At 39.4% G+C, this 12,585-nt stretch overlaps 1 protein-coding gene across 3 annotated transcripts in view; it reads right to left on the bottom strand.

Moving 5' to 3' along the window:
* Positions 1-12,585, bottom strand: part of FMR1NB (FMR1 neighbor) — a 34,642-nt gene that overhangs the window by 21,617 nt on the left and 440 nt on the right. The window lies entirely within an intron of this gene.

The raw sequence follows: 12,585 nt of genomic DNA, 5'->3' as shown, positions 1-12,585 counted from the left end.
AAGTTATCGGTGAGCTTACATCTTCCATAAATTGGTTGTATGGTAGAGAAATTTACCTTCAGTCTGCCACATATGTTAAAAATATTTTTCAAGGTAATCAGCTACATTTATATTTTTTATGATGTTTTGGGAAGTTCAAAATTTTTAAATGTTTTATGTAATCAAATCTATCAGTCTCTTCCTTTACCATTTCTGCCTTTCAGGTCATGTTTAGAAAAACATTCTAAATTCTAAGATTTCCAAGGTGCCTGGGTGGCTCAGTCAGGTAAGCCTCTAACTCTTGATTTTGGAATAGCCCATGACCTCACATTCGTGAGACTGAGCCCCGTGTCAAATGTGACAGCACAGAGCCTGCTTGGGATTCTCTCTTTCCCTCTCTCTCTGCCATTCCTCTGCTCTTGCATGTGCACACACACTCTCTCTCTTCTCCTTCTCTCTCAAAATGAAAGTTCATTTCATTTCTTCATAATCATATTATCACTAAATATAGATGGTTTTGCCTCCTTTCTTTCCAATACTAACAGTTCTTTTTTTCTCTCACTGCATTGCCTAGAACTTCTGAAACCATGGTGAGAAAAAAAACGCTATGATAATGGGCATACTACAGTTGATCCTGACTTTAATGTGAAAGCACTAGTGTTTCATCATTAAGTATAATTTTGGCTGCTGGCTTAGGATAGATATTTTTTATTAAATTAAGGGTACATTGCTCTAGTCCTAGTTTACTACAAATTTTCTCTTTTTTTTTTTTCATTTTTATTCAAGAACGGAAGTGGGGAAAAATTTTTTTAATGTAAAACAAAATTTTTTTTAAAAGGCGGGGGGGGGGGGTGCCAGGGTGGCTCAGTCGGTTAAGGGTCCGACTTCGGCTCAGGTCATGATCTCAAGGTCCATGATTTCAAGCCCCGCGTCAGGGTCTGTGCTGACAGCTCACAGCCTGGAGCCTGCTTTGGATTCTGTGCCTCCCTCTCTTTCTGCTCCTCCCCTGCTTATGCTCTCTCTCTCTCTCTCTCTCTCTCTCTCTCAAAAATAAATAAATGTTAAAAAAAAATTAAGAATGCAAGTGGGATTTTATCAAATGTTTTCAATACTTACTGCCACTATATTTCCCCCTGACTATTAATTGTTAAATATTAATATATCTCTCAATATTAAAATATTCTTGCATTCCTTCCAAAACCAGACAGAGACCCCACTAAAAAGGAGAAGTATAGACCAATTTCCCTGATGAACACAGATGCAAAAATCCTCAACAAGACATTAGCCAACAGGATCCAACAATACATTAAAAAAATTATTCACCACGACCAAATGGGATTTATACGGGATGCAGGGCTGGTTCAATATGTGCAAAACAATTAACATGATTCATCACATCAATAAAAGAAAGGACAAGAACCATATGATCCTCTCAATAGATGCAGAGAAAGCATTCGACAAAATACAACATTCTTTCTTGATAAAAACCCTCAAGAAAGTAGGGATTGAAGGATCATACCTCAAGATCATAAAAGCCACATATGAATGACCCAATGCTAATATCATCCTCAATGGGGAAAAACTGAGAGCTTTCCCCCTAAGGTCAGGAACAAGACAGGGATGTCCACTCTCGCCACTGTTACTCACCACAGTATTGGAAGTCTTAGCCTCCACAATCAGACAACACAAAGAAATAAAAGGCATCCAAATCAGCCAGGAGGGGTCAAACTTTCACTCTTCACAGATGAGATGATACTCTATATGGAAAACCCAAAATATTCCACCAAAAAACTGCTAGATTCATGAATTCAGCAAAGTTGCAGGATATAAAATCAATGCACAGAAATCAGTTGCATTCCTATTCACCAATAATGAAGCAACAGAAAGAGAAATCAAGGAATCGATCCAATTTGCAATTGCACCAAAAACCATAAAATACCTAGGAATAAATCTAACCAAAGAGGTGAAAAATCTATACACTGAAAACTATAGAAAGCTTATGAAAGAAATTGAAGAAGACACAAAAAAATGGGGAAAGATTCCATGGTATTGGACAGGAAGAACAAATATTGTTAAAATGTCGATACTACCCAAAGCAGTCTACATATTCAATGCAATCCCTATGAAAATAACACCAGCATTCTTCACAGAACTAGAACAAATAATCCTAAAATTTGTATGGGACCAGAAAAGACCCCGAATAGCCAAAGCAATCTTGAAAAAGAAAACCAAAGCAGGAGGTATCACAATCCGGGACGTCAAGCTATACTACAAAGCTGTAATCATCAAGACCATCAAGCTGTATGGTACTGGCACAAGAACAGACACTCAGATCAATGGAACAGAATAGAGAACCCAGAAATGGACCCACAAACGTATGGCCAACTAATCTTTGACAAAGTAGGAAAGAATATCCATTGGAATAAAGACAGTCTCTTCAGCAAGTGGTGCTGGGAAAACTGGACAGTGACATGCAGAAGAATGAACCTGGACCACTGTCTTACACCATACACAAAAATAAACTCAAAATGGATGAAAGACCTAAACATAAGACAGGAAGCCATCAAAATCCTAGAGAAGAAAGCAGACAAAAACCTCTTAGACCTCAGCTGCTGCAACTCCTTACTCAACACGTCTCTGGAGGCAAGGGAAACAAAAGCAAAAATGAACTATTGGGACCTCATCAAAACAAAAATCTTCTACACGCTGAAGGGAACAATCAACAAAACTAAAAGGCAACTGACAGAATGGGAGAATGTATTTGCAAATGACATATCCAATAAAGGGTTAGTATCCAAAATCTATAAATAACTTATCAAACTCAACACCCAAAAAACAAATAATCCAGTGAAGGAATGGGCAAAAGACATGAATAGACACTTCTCCAAAGAAGACATCCAGGTGGCCAACCGACACATGAAAAAATGCTCCACATCACTCATCATCAGGGAAATACAAATCATAACCACAATGAGATGCCACCTTACACCTGACAGAATGGCTAACATTAACAAATCAGGCAACAACAGATGTTGGCGAGGATGTGGAGAAAGAGGATCTCTTTTGCATTGTTGGTGGGAATGCAAGCTGGTGCAGCCACTCTGGAAAACAGTATGGAGGTTCCTCAAAAAACTAAAAATAGAACTACCCTACGACCCAGCAATTGCACTACTAGGTATTTATCCAATGGATACAGGTGTGCTGTTTCGAAGGGACACATGCACCCCCATGTTTATGGCAGCACTACCAACAATAGCCAAAGTATGGAAAGAGCCCAAATGTCCATGGATGGATGAATGGATAAAGAAGATGTGGTGTGTGTATATATATATATATATATATATATATATATATATATACATACATACACACAATGGAGTACTACTCAGCAATCAAAAACAATGAAATCTTGCCATTTGCAACTACATGGATGGAACTGGAGGGTATTATGCTAAGCGAAATTATTCAGTCAGAGAAAGACAAATATTGTATGACTTCACTCATATGAGGACTTTAAGATCCAAAACAGATGAACATAAGGGAAGGGAAACAAAAATAATCTAAAAACAGGGAGGGGGACAACACATAACAGACTCTTAAATATGGATAACAAACAGAGGGTTCTTGGAGGGGGTGTGGGAGGGGGGATGGGCTAAATGGGGAAGGGGCATTAAGGAATCTACTCCTGAAATCATTGTTGCACTAGATGCTAACTAATTTGGATGTAAATTTAAAAAAATTAAATTAAAAATTCTGAACAGACAAAAAAAAATATTCTTGCATTCCTGAAATAAAGCCCACAAATGCTAATGCTTTATGTAGGATTTGTGGATCAACATTCCTAAGTAAAGTGTGTCTGCCTTTCCTTTTGTGCTATCTATGTAGGATTTGGCATGGGGTTTATATTTACTTCATAAAATAATATGGGAAGCTTCCCATCTTTTTTCTATACTGAAATTATTTAAACAGCATAGGAAATATTTGATCCACTAAAAGTTTGTGAAAACTTTAGTTTAGTCTGACTGTATTTTGTGGAGGGAATGGTGCCTTAATAACATTTCACTTCTTTGTGCTCATGAGCCAATTTAGATTTTTATTTTCCTAGGAAATCATCCACTTACAAAATTATTATTAGGATGGAATTATAGGAATATTCACTTATAATTTTTAAATCTCCTTTACATCAATGATAATATTCTCTTTCTCATTTTAATGAGAGCAATTTCCATACACATACACTTGAGTAAGTATTCTCAGCCTGTAGGGTACTTTCTTATGATATGAACCTTATTATATGAATATGAGCTTTATTATACATGTTAAATCAAGTTACAGTGTATTATTCAAATGCTCAATATCCTTATTTTTTTTTCTAGGACTAAAAGATATGTATTACAGTCTCCCACCACAATTGTGGTTCTGTCCATTTCTACTTGAATTTCTAAAACCATCTGTTTTATGTATTTTAACATTATGCATAAACGTTCATTCATGACTGTTTTATCTTCACTGTATATTACACATCTTAACAATATGTAAAATAACCGATTTTGTTCTGTTTGTTTTTCCTAACTCCTACTCATTCAATAGATACACATTTAATGCCTACTATATTCTAGGTTTGGAGGATACATTAGTGAACAAATCAGATAAGAACCCTGCCCTTGAAACTTAACAGAAAACCATGGGGGAGGGGATGGAAAAAAAAGTTAGGGAGGGAGCCAAACCATAAGAGACTCTGAAAAACTGAGAACAATCTGAGGGTTGACCAGGGGGGTGGGGGGGGTGGGGGGGTGGGGGGGGAGGGAAGGGTGGGGGGGGAGGGAGGGGTGGGGGGGGTGGGAGGGGTGGGGGGGGGGGGGGAGGGAGGGGTGGGGGGAGGGAGGGGTGGGGGGGTGATGGGTATTGAGGAAGGCAACTGTTGGGATGAGTACTGGGTGTTGTATGGAAACCAATTTGACAATAAATTTCATATTAAGAAAAAAAAATAACCCTGCCCTCATGGGGCTTAAAGTACCGTGGAGAAAACAGGCAAAAAATAAGTAAACTAACAAATTAAATAATTACAAATTGCAGTGAGTGCTACAAAGAAAGTCGTATCAATACAGTATAAGGTAGGGGACCTACTTTAACTAGAGGATGGCCTAGCTGAGATAATATTTAAGCTTAAAAAAAGGATTAGAAGAAGCTGGGCACACAAAGGTCTTGGAAGAGTGCTTCCAGCACAGGGTACAAAAAATGAGATTAGTATTGCCAGGCATACTTCAACAGAGTAGAGGGCTCATTGTCCTACACCATATAGGAAAGGAACTACAATCGCAAGTGGCTCTGACAGGACCAGACACCTCCATTTGTTCACTTGGCGCTCCCCTTCCCCAACTGACTGTCCCAGCATCATCTGAAGAAAGTGTTGGCTGGCAGTAATAGCATACTGTGGCCTGAGTCTCCACTCTAGGTGATCTTCTACAGGTGGTGTGCTTTCTGGAGTCCCTCCAGGACAGAGATTATCCCCAACTCAAAGTACCCTAGCCTCCAGCTCCTACCAGACAAGCTTGGCCTTAGCCTGACGTGAAACGAAGGACGCTGCAACTTTTCTCAGTAGTATGTGGCCTGGCCTCCTCTCTATCTTTCAAAAATCCCTCCAAATTTCTGGCATATTGATGGCAGATGGCATCCTTCTTGGTTCCCTTGGTTTTCAACCATTATAGATCTCTTAGTCATTTCAACGGGCATTTGAAATAGAGGAAGCAATTAAACATTTACGCAGGTAGGCACCATCAGTGGCAGCCTGAACCAAGATTCTGCAGCATGTTTAACCTGCCCTCTACCACTGGTTTCTTCCCTACTCTGAAAGACAATTATTTACAAGTTGCTTTGAGCAGTATATCCCGTACCAACAGCATTACATGAGTTGATTTTAGGAGGAACACAGTTGTATATTTAGGATGTATTTATTTTTACTATTTATGTATTTATTTTAAAAGTATAGAAAGAAATACATACGATTGTGTGTGTCTCTCTCTCTGTCTTTCCATATGACTAGCATATCAAAACTACCATGACACCAAACAAGGTTGACATAATTCACTGCATGGTAAACCTTTATAAAATCCCCCTTAACATCTCTTTCTTTCATCCCTGGGAGCAACTCAACTGTCCTTTTCTCTCTCCAAAATCTCCCATCAGCCCTCACCCAAGTCTTCTCAGATCTTCCTTTCCACCCTATTAGGCTCCAGACTCTTTCCCCGTCCTGAATTGCTTTTCATATGCAGAATAATTCCATCCTCTCTGCCTCTAATTTGCATCTGTACATTCACTAACATGCTCAGCAAACAAAAGATTAGGAGCCAGCTTCCTTAAATGGCAGCAAGAAATGGTAAAGAACCAATTGTTTCCCAGTCGCAAAGAATTTTATTTTTAATTTTCCTGTTAAAAAATAAAAGACTGAAAATCTAACTACATTTCAGAAAACAAACAAACTCAAAGCTGCAGGCTCTATGGCTATGAGACCTGTGTAATCTACAGTCTGGCTCTTAGAAGGACCCTACTCTTGGTTCGATGTTCTTGAAATGTGTAATACGTTTTGAACAAGGGATCCCACCTTTTCATTATGCAGATTATGTTGCCAGCTCTGCTCTGCAGGGAGGTCTCTCAGATGAGGAACTGGATTAAATGGATTAAATGGTGAGGAGACAGAATGGGAGCAGTGGCTAATGGCATATTGATGGCTAATGGTATCACACTGGAGAAGATTCTGCTGGGACTTTAGTAAGTAGAGGGTCTACCTATGCTGCAGTCTTTCTGGGCTTTGGCCTCGACCTGAATTTGCATTCTGGCACTGACACATACTAGCTGGTGAGCTTCAAGTCAGTAAACCTCTCTATGCTTCAGTTTATTCATCTGCAAAATGGGGATACTATTTATTTTGAAGGATTAGAAGGATTAAATGAAGTCATAAATAAAGTGCTTAGTACAATGTAAAATGAGTAAATATGTTGTTATATGCCTTTGTTTATTTTTATTGTTTATAATTTTAAATTTAATAACATTATCTTGTTTTCAGGATATTTATTTTTATAAATAATTCTCTTAATAGCAAATATGACCAGCTTTCCATTATAATTGTGCTACACAGTTAGTGTGTCCTTTTACAATAAATATATTTAAAAATAAATAAATAAATAAATAAAATATATTTATGTAAAAAAGTGAGGCAGTTTAAAAAAATATGAAAAACTGGTAACGTTAAGATAACCAAGAGCTGTGCAGGTGTTATACAAATGACTGAGGCAGGAGAAACATTGATCTAGTGAAATCTCAGTTTTTAGACAGGGTAACTGAAACCTAAAGAGGAAAAGTGATTCATCAAAGGTCCCACAGCAAGTCAACGTCATAATCAAGACCACTTGGGTCTCCTAGCTCTTAGTTCAGAGCTCCTCCAACCACACCACATACACAAATGGTTAAGGCACGAGCAAGCTTGGTGCTTAATGAGGTACATGGCCAGTAGCCAGACCTTCTCTCAATGTGCACTGCCTCATTCACTCCCCAAGGATAGCAGATAAATGAAGTATTCTAATATAATACAGAAACCAGTCCCATGGTTTTGTCCATGGAGCTAAAGCATTCTGAAAATACCACCTATTAGTCAATCTTTTTTTTTTTTAATCTCCCTGAAAAAGATGTGCAGTGAGGACTGTTCCAATAGGTTACAGAGAGTTGGTGGGGGAGGAGGGGATCAAACTCCCAGTCCCGAATCCGCTAGTCTCCTCATGCTGTATGCCACTAGCCTATATGCCTTCTACATAAATATAACCTGAAAAGCAAAGTGGCTTGGGAGCCCAAATGACAATACAAAACTGGAGGTATCCCAGACTTGAGCTACCTCAAGTCCCTCAACTTCAATTTCCATTTGTGGCATTAAATCTAAGAGAACTCACAAGGGTCTGTCTAGAAAGGAGAAGGGAAATTTTAGCTCTAGGATCATATGCCCTGCTTTCACCATTAAACTCCAGCCTATGGCCAAATTATTTTACCCTTCTGTGTTTATTAGTTTGCTAGGGTTGTTGAAACAAAGCACCATAAACTAGGTGGCTTAAAACAACAGAAACTTATTATCTCACGGTTCTGGTGGCTAAAAGTCCAAAATTAAGATGTCAATAGGACTGGTTACTTCTGAGGCATGGAAGAAAAAGCCTCTCCTTGGCTTGTAGATGCCTATCTTCTTCCTGTGTTTATTCATTTGGTCTTTCCCTCTATGAATGTCTAACTCTGTGTCCAGATTTCCCCTTTTTCATAAGGATACCTACCAGTCCTATTGGATTAGTGCTCACTTCATTTTAACTTGATTAACTCTATAAAGACCTCTTCTCTAAAAAGGTCACATTCTCAGGTACTTGGGGTTAAAATTCCAACTTTTTTTTATGGAAGGAAGGGACACAATTCCACCCATAACACAGTGCATTTAGTTACATTAATTAAGTTAAATCACATAAAATGCAAAATGATACTTAATCCATCTAGTCATAGATCACCTCCTCAGAATCTGGGAAATCTGACAATATAAAGAATGAATCATGGATTATTTTAGGAGAAAACATGTTAAACCTATATTGGAAAAAGTCCCCATGGAAATAAAGAAATCACACTGAATAACAGTATTCTTTTTTTGTAAGAGTTCTACTCAAAATAGAAACAGAAAATGAAGAACTCATGGACTAAGAAAAAAATGATGTACAATTTATAGTTTTGTTTTTTAACTTTCTTTTTCAGAGAATGAAAAAGCCCTCAGTTTGTAAGGCTCTCAAATGTATTTGTAACTAACATTTACAAATACAGTAAAAGTAATTCAGAAATATTTTGGTATTTTAGATGAATAGTAGGAAAAATGAATAATTTGAAGTAATATGATTTGCAAGCAATCATTTAAAAAGTATCTTAAGATATTTGTCAAAGAACAGAAATCATATTTTCCTAACTTATGTAAAATAGCTGATAAAAAGAATGCACAGGATATACATTATTTAACTTTGAATTTCATCCTTCACCAAAAGTTATAAACCCACAACTTTATGACATAGTATACAGAAGCCTTTGTTCCATTTACTTACAATGCCCCTGCCCAATTTTTGCCTCCTTCTTTGACTGTGGGAGAACATTGGCTGGGGGGATGGAAGGCACTGGAGCAGGCAGGGAGAGAGAAGTCATTGAGATTAGAGGTGGGGATGGTAGAAGGGCTTTGGGCTTGAGGCTGGGGCTTGAGAGAGGGAGAAAGACTGTGGAAAAGCCAAGGCCTTTGTACAGATGAGGAGACAGAATACCACTGTGAGGGAGTTGGGAGGGAGGGCAGGCCACAGGAGGTAAGGTAGAGAAGGCCCTTTTGAGAAGGCCAACTTGGAGCTAAGGAGAGAGGCTGTGGGGAAAGGAAAAGTATTTGAGTGGGGGCAAGAAATATTTGGAGAAGGAGCTGAGAAAGACTTTCGGCAAGGAGAGTGAGGCAGCAAGACCACGGAGTAAAATGAAGGAAAAGAAGACTTTGGGGAAGAGGGAGACAGTGCCTTTGAGTGGAGAAGAAGGAGAAACCTGTGAGTGGGGAGATGCGGGGGGAGGCTTTGGAGGGCTGAAAGAGGCATCTAAGAGGACAGTGAGTGAAGAAGGCCTGGAGGAGGGTAAATGAGGAGGTAAAAGAAGTATTTTGACTGAGGGAAGGAAGGGCTTTGTGAAGGTAAGTTAGAGAGAGGAAAATGTGAATGAAGGTATTTTCAAAGGGAGGGGAGGGAGGGAAGACCTTGTGTGAGAGAAGTAAAGGGCTTTGTGAGATAAAGAAGACCAACTTTTGAATGAGGGAAGAGGAGGCCTGTAAGGTGAGCCAAGAAAAGTCTGTGGGGAGGTGAAGAATGAAAGGACCTTGATTGAAAGTTGAGAAGAATTTTTGAGCTATAATGATGGAGGGAAGACATTTGTGAACTGCGGTGATGAAGAGAAAGCTTTTAGGAGTGTAAGGAAAGAAAAGAACTTCCTTAAGGAAAAGGGTGAAAGAGGGAAGTCAATTATGAGAGTAAAGGAGGCAGAGGAGGCAACCATAAAAGAAGGGAAGGCCTTGGTATGGGGAAGTGAGCAAGGAAAGGTCTCTGTGAAGGGAGGTGATGGAGAAAGGAATTTGAGAGGTGAGGTAACGGGGGTTAGTAAGATGAGGTTAGAGGTGGAAGAGCTTTAAGGGAGGGTAAAATGGAGGCTAGTACTTTGATTTTTGCATGTTGATCTTGTACCCTGCAGCTCTGCTGAATTTGCAAGATCAACATGAAAAAATCAATTGTGCTTCTATACAGCAGCAATGAACAATCCAAAAAGGAAATTAAGAAAACAATTCCGTTTACAGCAGCATTCAAAAGAACAAAATATCTAGGAATAAAATGTACCCAATGAGGTTAAAGACTTGTACCCTGAAAACGACAAAACATCGCTGAAGACATCTCATTTTTATGGGTTGAAAGACTTAATATTGTTAAGATGGCAAGACTGCCCAAAGTGATCTACAGATTCACAGCAATCCTTATCAAAACTTCAGTGGCCTTGGGAATGCAAGCTGGTGCAGCCACTCTGGAAAACAGTATGGAGGTTCCTCAAAAAACTAAAAATAGAACTACCCTACGACCCAGCAATAGCAATACTAGGTATTTATCCAAGGGATACAGGTGTGCTGTTTCGAAGGGACACATGCACCCCCATGTTTATAGCAGCACTATCAACAATAGCCAAAGTATGGAAGGAGCCTAAATGTCCATCGATGGATGAATGGATAAAGAAGATGTGGTATATATATACAATGGAGTATTACTCGGCAATCAAAAAGAATGAAATCTTGCCATTTGCAACTACATGGATGGAACTGGAGGCTATTATGCTAAGCGAAATTATTCAGTCAGAGAAAGACAAATATTGTATGACTTCACTCATATGAGGACTTTAAGATCCAAAACAGATGAACATAAGGGAAGGGAAACAAAAATAATCTAAAAACAGGGAGGGGGACAACACATAACAGACTCTTAAATATGGAGAACAAACAGAGGGTTCCTGGAGGGGGTGTGGGAGGGGGGATGGGCTAAATGGGGAAGGGGCATTAAGGAATCTACTCCTGAAATCATTGTTGCACTAGATGCTAATTTGGATGTATAAAAAATTAAAAGAAAAACAAACTTCAGTGGCTTTTTTGCATAAATGGAAAAGCTGATCCTTAAAGTCACATGGAATTACAAGGGGCCTTGAATGCTCAAAACATTATGAATAAAAGACAGAATTGGGGAACTCACATGTCCCAATTTCTCAACTTGCTACAAAGCTATAGTAATCAAAAGAGGATGATACTGGCATAGGGATAGATACACAGACCAGTAGAATAAAACCTAAGAGTCCAGAAATAAACCCATAAATCTATGGTCAACTGATTTTCAACAAGGGTGGCAAGACCATTCAATGGGGAATGACTAGTCTCTTCAACAAATGGTGCCGAGACAGCTGGATATCCACATATAGAAAGAATGATGCTGGGCCCCCTAACACATACCATATACAAAAATTAATTCAAAATGGATCCACAACCTACATAGAAGGGCTAGAACCACAAAACTCTTTAAAGAAATCATAGAAATAAATCTTTATGACTTTCTATTTGGCAATGGATTCTTAGATATGACACCAAAAGCACAAGTGACAAAATAATTTAAAAAAACAAATAAATTGGACTTCCTCAAAATTAGAAACTTTTGTCCACCAAAACAAACAAACAAACAAACAAACAAACAAACACATTAACAAGAAAGTAAAAAGCCAACCTACAGGGTGGGAGAAAATATTTCCAATTCACATATCTGGAATATATAAAGAACTCTTACAACTCAGTAACAAAACCACAAACAATCCAGTTAAAAATGGCCAAAGAACACGAACAGACATTTCTCCAAACATACAAATGTCTAAAAGCACATGAAAAGATGCTCAGTATCATTAGTCTTTACAGGAATACTAACGAAATCCATAGTAAGATATCACTTATACAGACCAGGACGGTGATAACCAAAGAGGGGGAGGATAACAAATGCTGGTGAACTTGAGACCCTCGCACATGGTTCGTGGGCACGTAAAAACGGTTCAATCGCTTTGTAGAACAGTTTAGGACTCCCTCAAAGAATTCAACACGGGCTTCCCATATGCCCCGGCAATTTTACTCCCAGGGGCAGGCCCAAGAGAACTGGTACCGCGAAACCTTGTACGGGGACATCCGCGGCACTGTTAGCCACCACAGCCAACACCTGGAAGTGAGCCAAACGCCCACCAAGTGAGAAACGGAGACACGAAATGCGAAATATTCACACAACAGAATATCATTCGGCCACTGAACAGAAAGAAGGGGCGACGCCTGCTCGCACGGGCGTAAATCTCGAGAACGCGACGCGAAGTGGGATGAGCTGGGTCCAGGACACAGGTTCCGTGTTCCGTGGGTACGACCCGTCCCACCGAAGGTACACGCGCAGATGCGGCCAGCCGGGGCGGCGGCCGGGGGGCCGGGGGGCCGGGGGGCCGGGGGGTGAGGGGACCTGCGGGGGG

Source organism: Prionailurus bengalensis, chromosome X (assembly GCF_016509475.1).
Source record: "Prionailurus bengalensis isolate Pbe53 chromosome X, Fcat_Pben_1.1_paternal_pri, whole genome shotgun sequence".
Lineage (NCBI taxonomy): Eukaryota > Metazoa > Chordata > Mammalia > Carnivora > Felidae > Prionailurus > Prionailurus bengalensis.
Note: the sequence above shows the minus strand (reverse complement) of the source record. Positions and strands in the feature narration are given on the sequence as shown.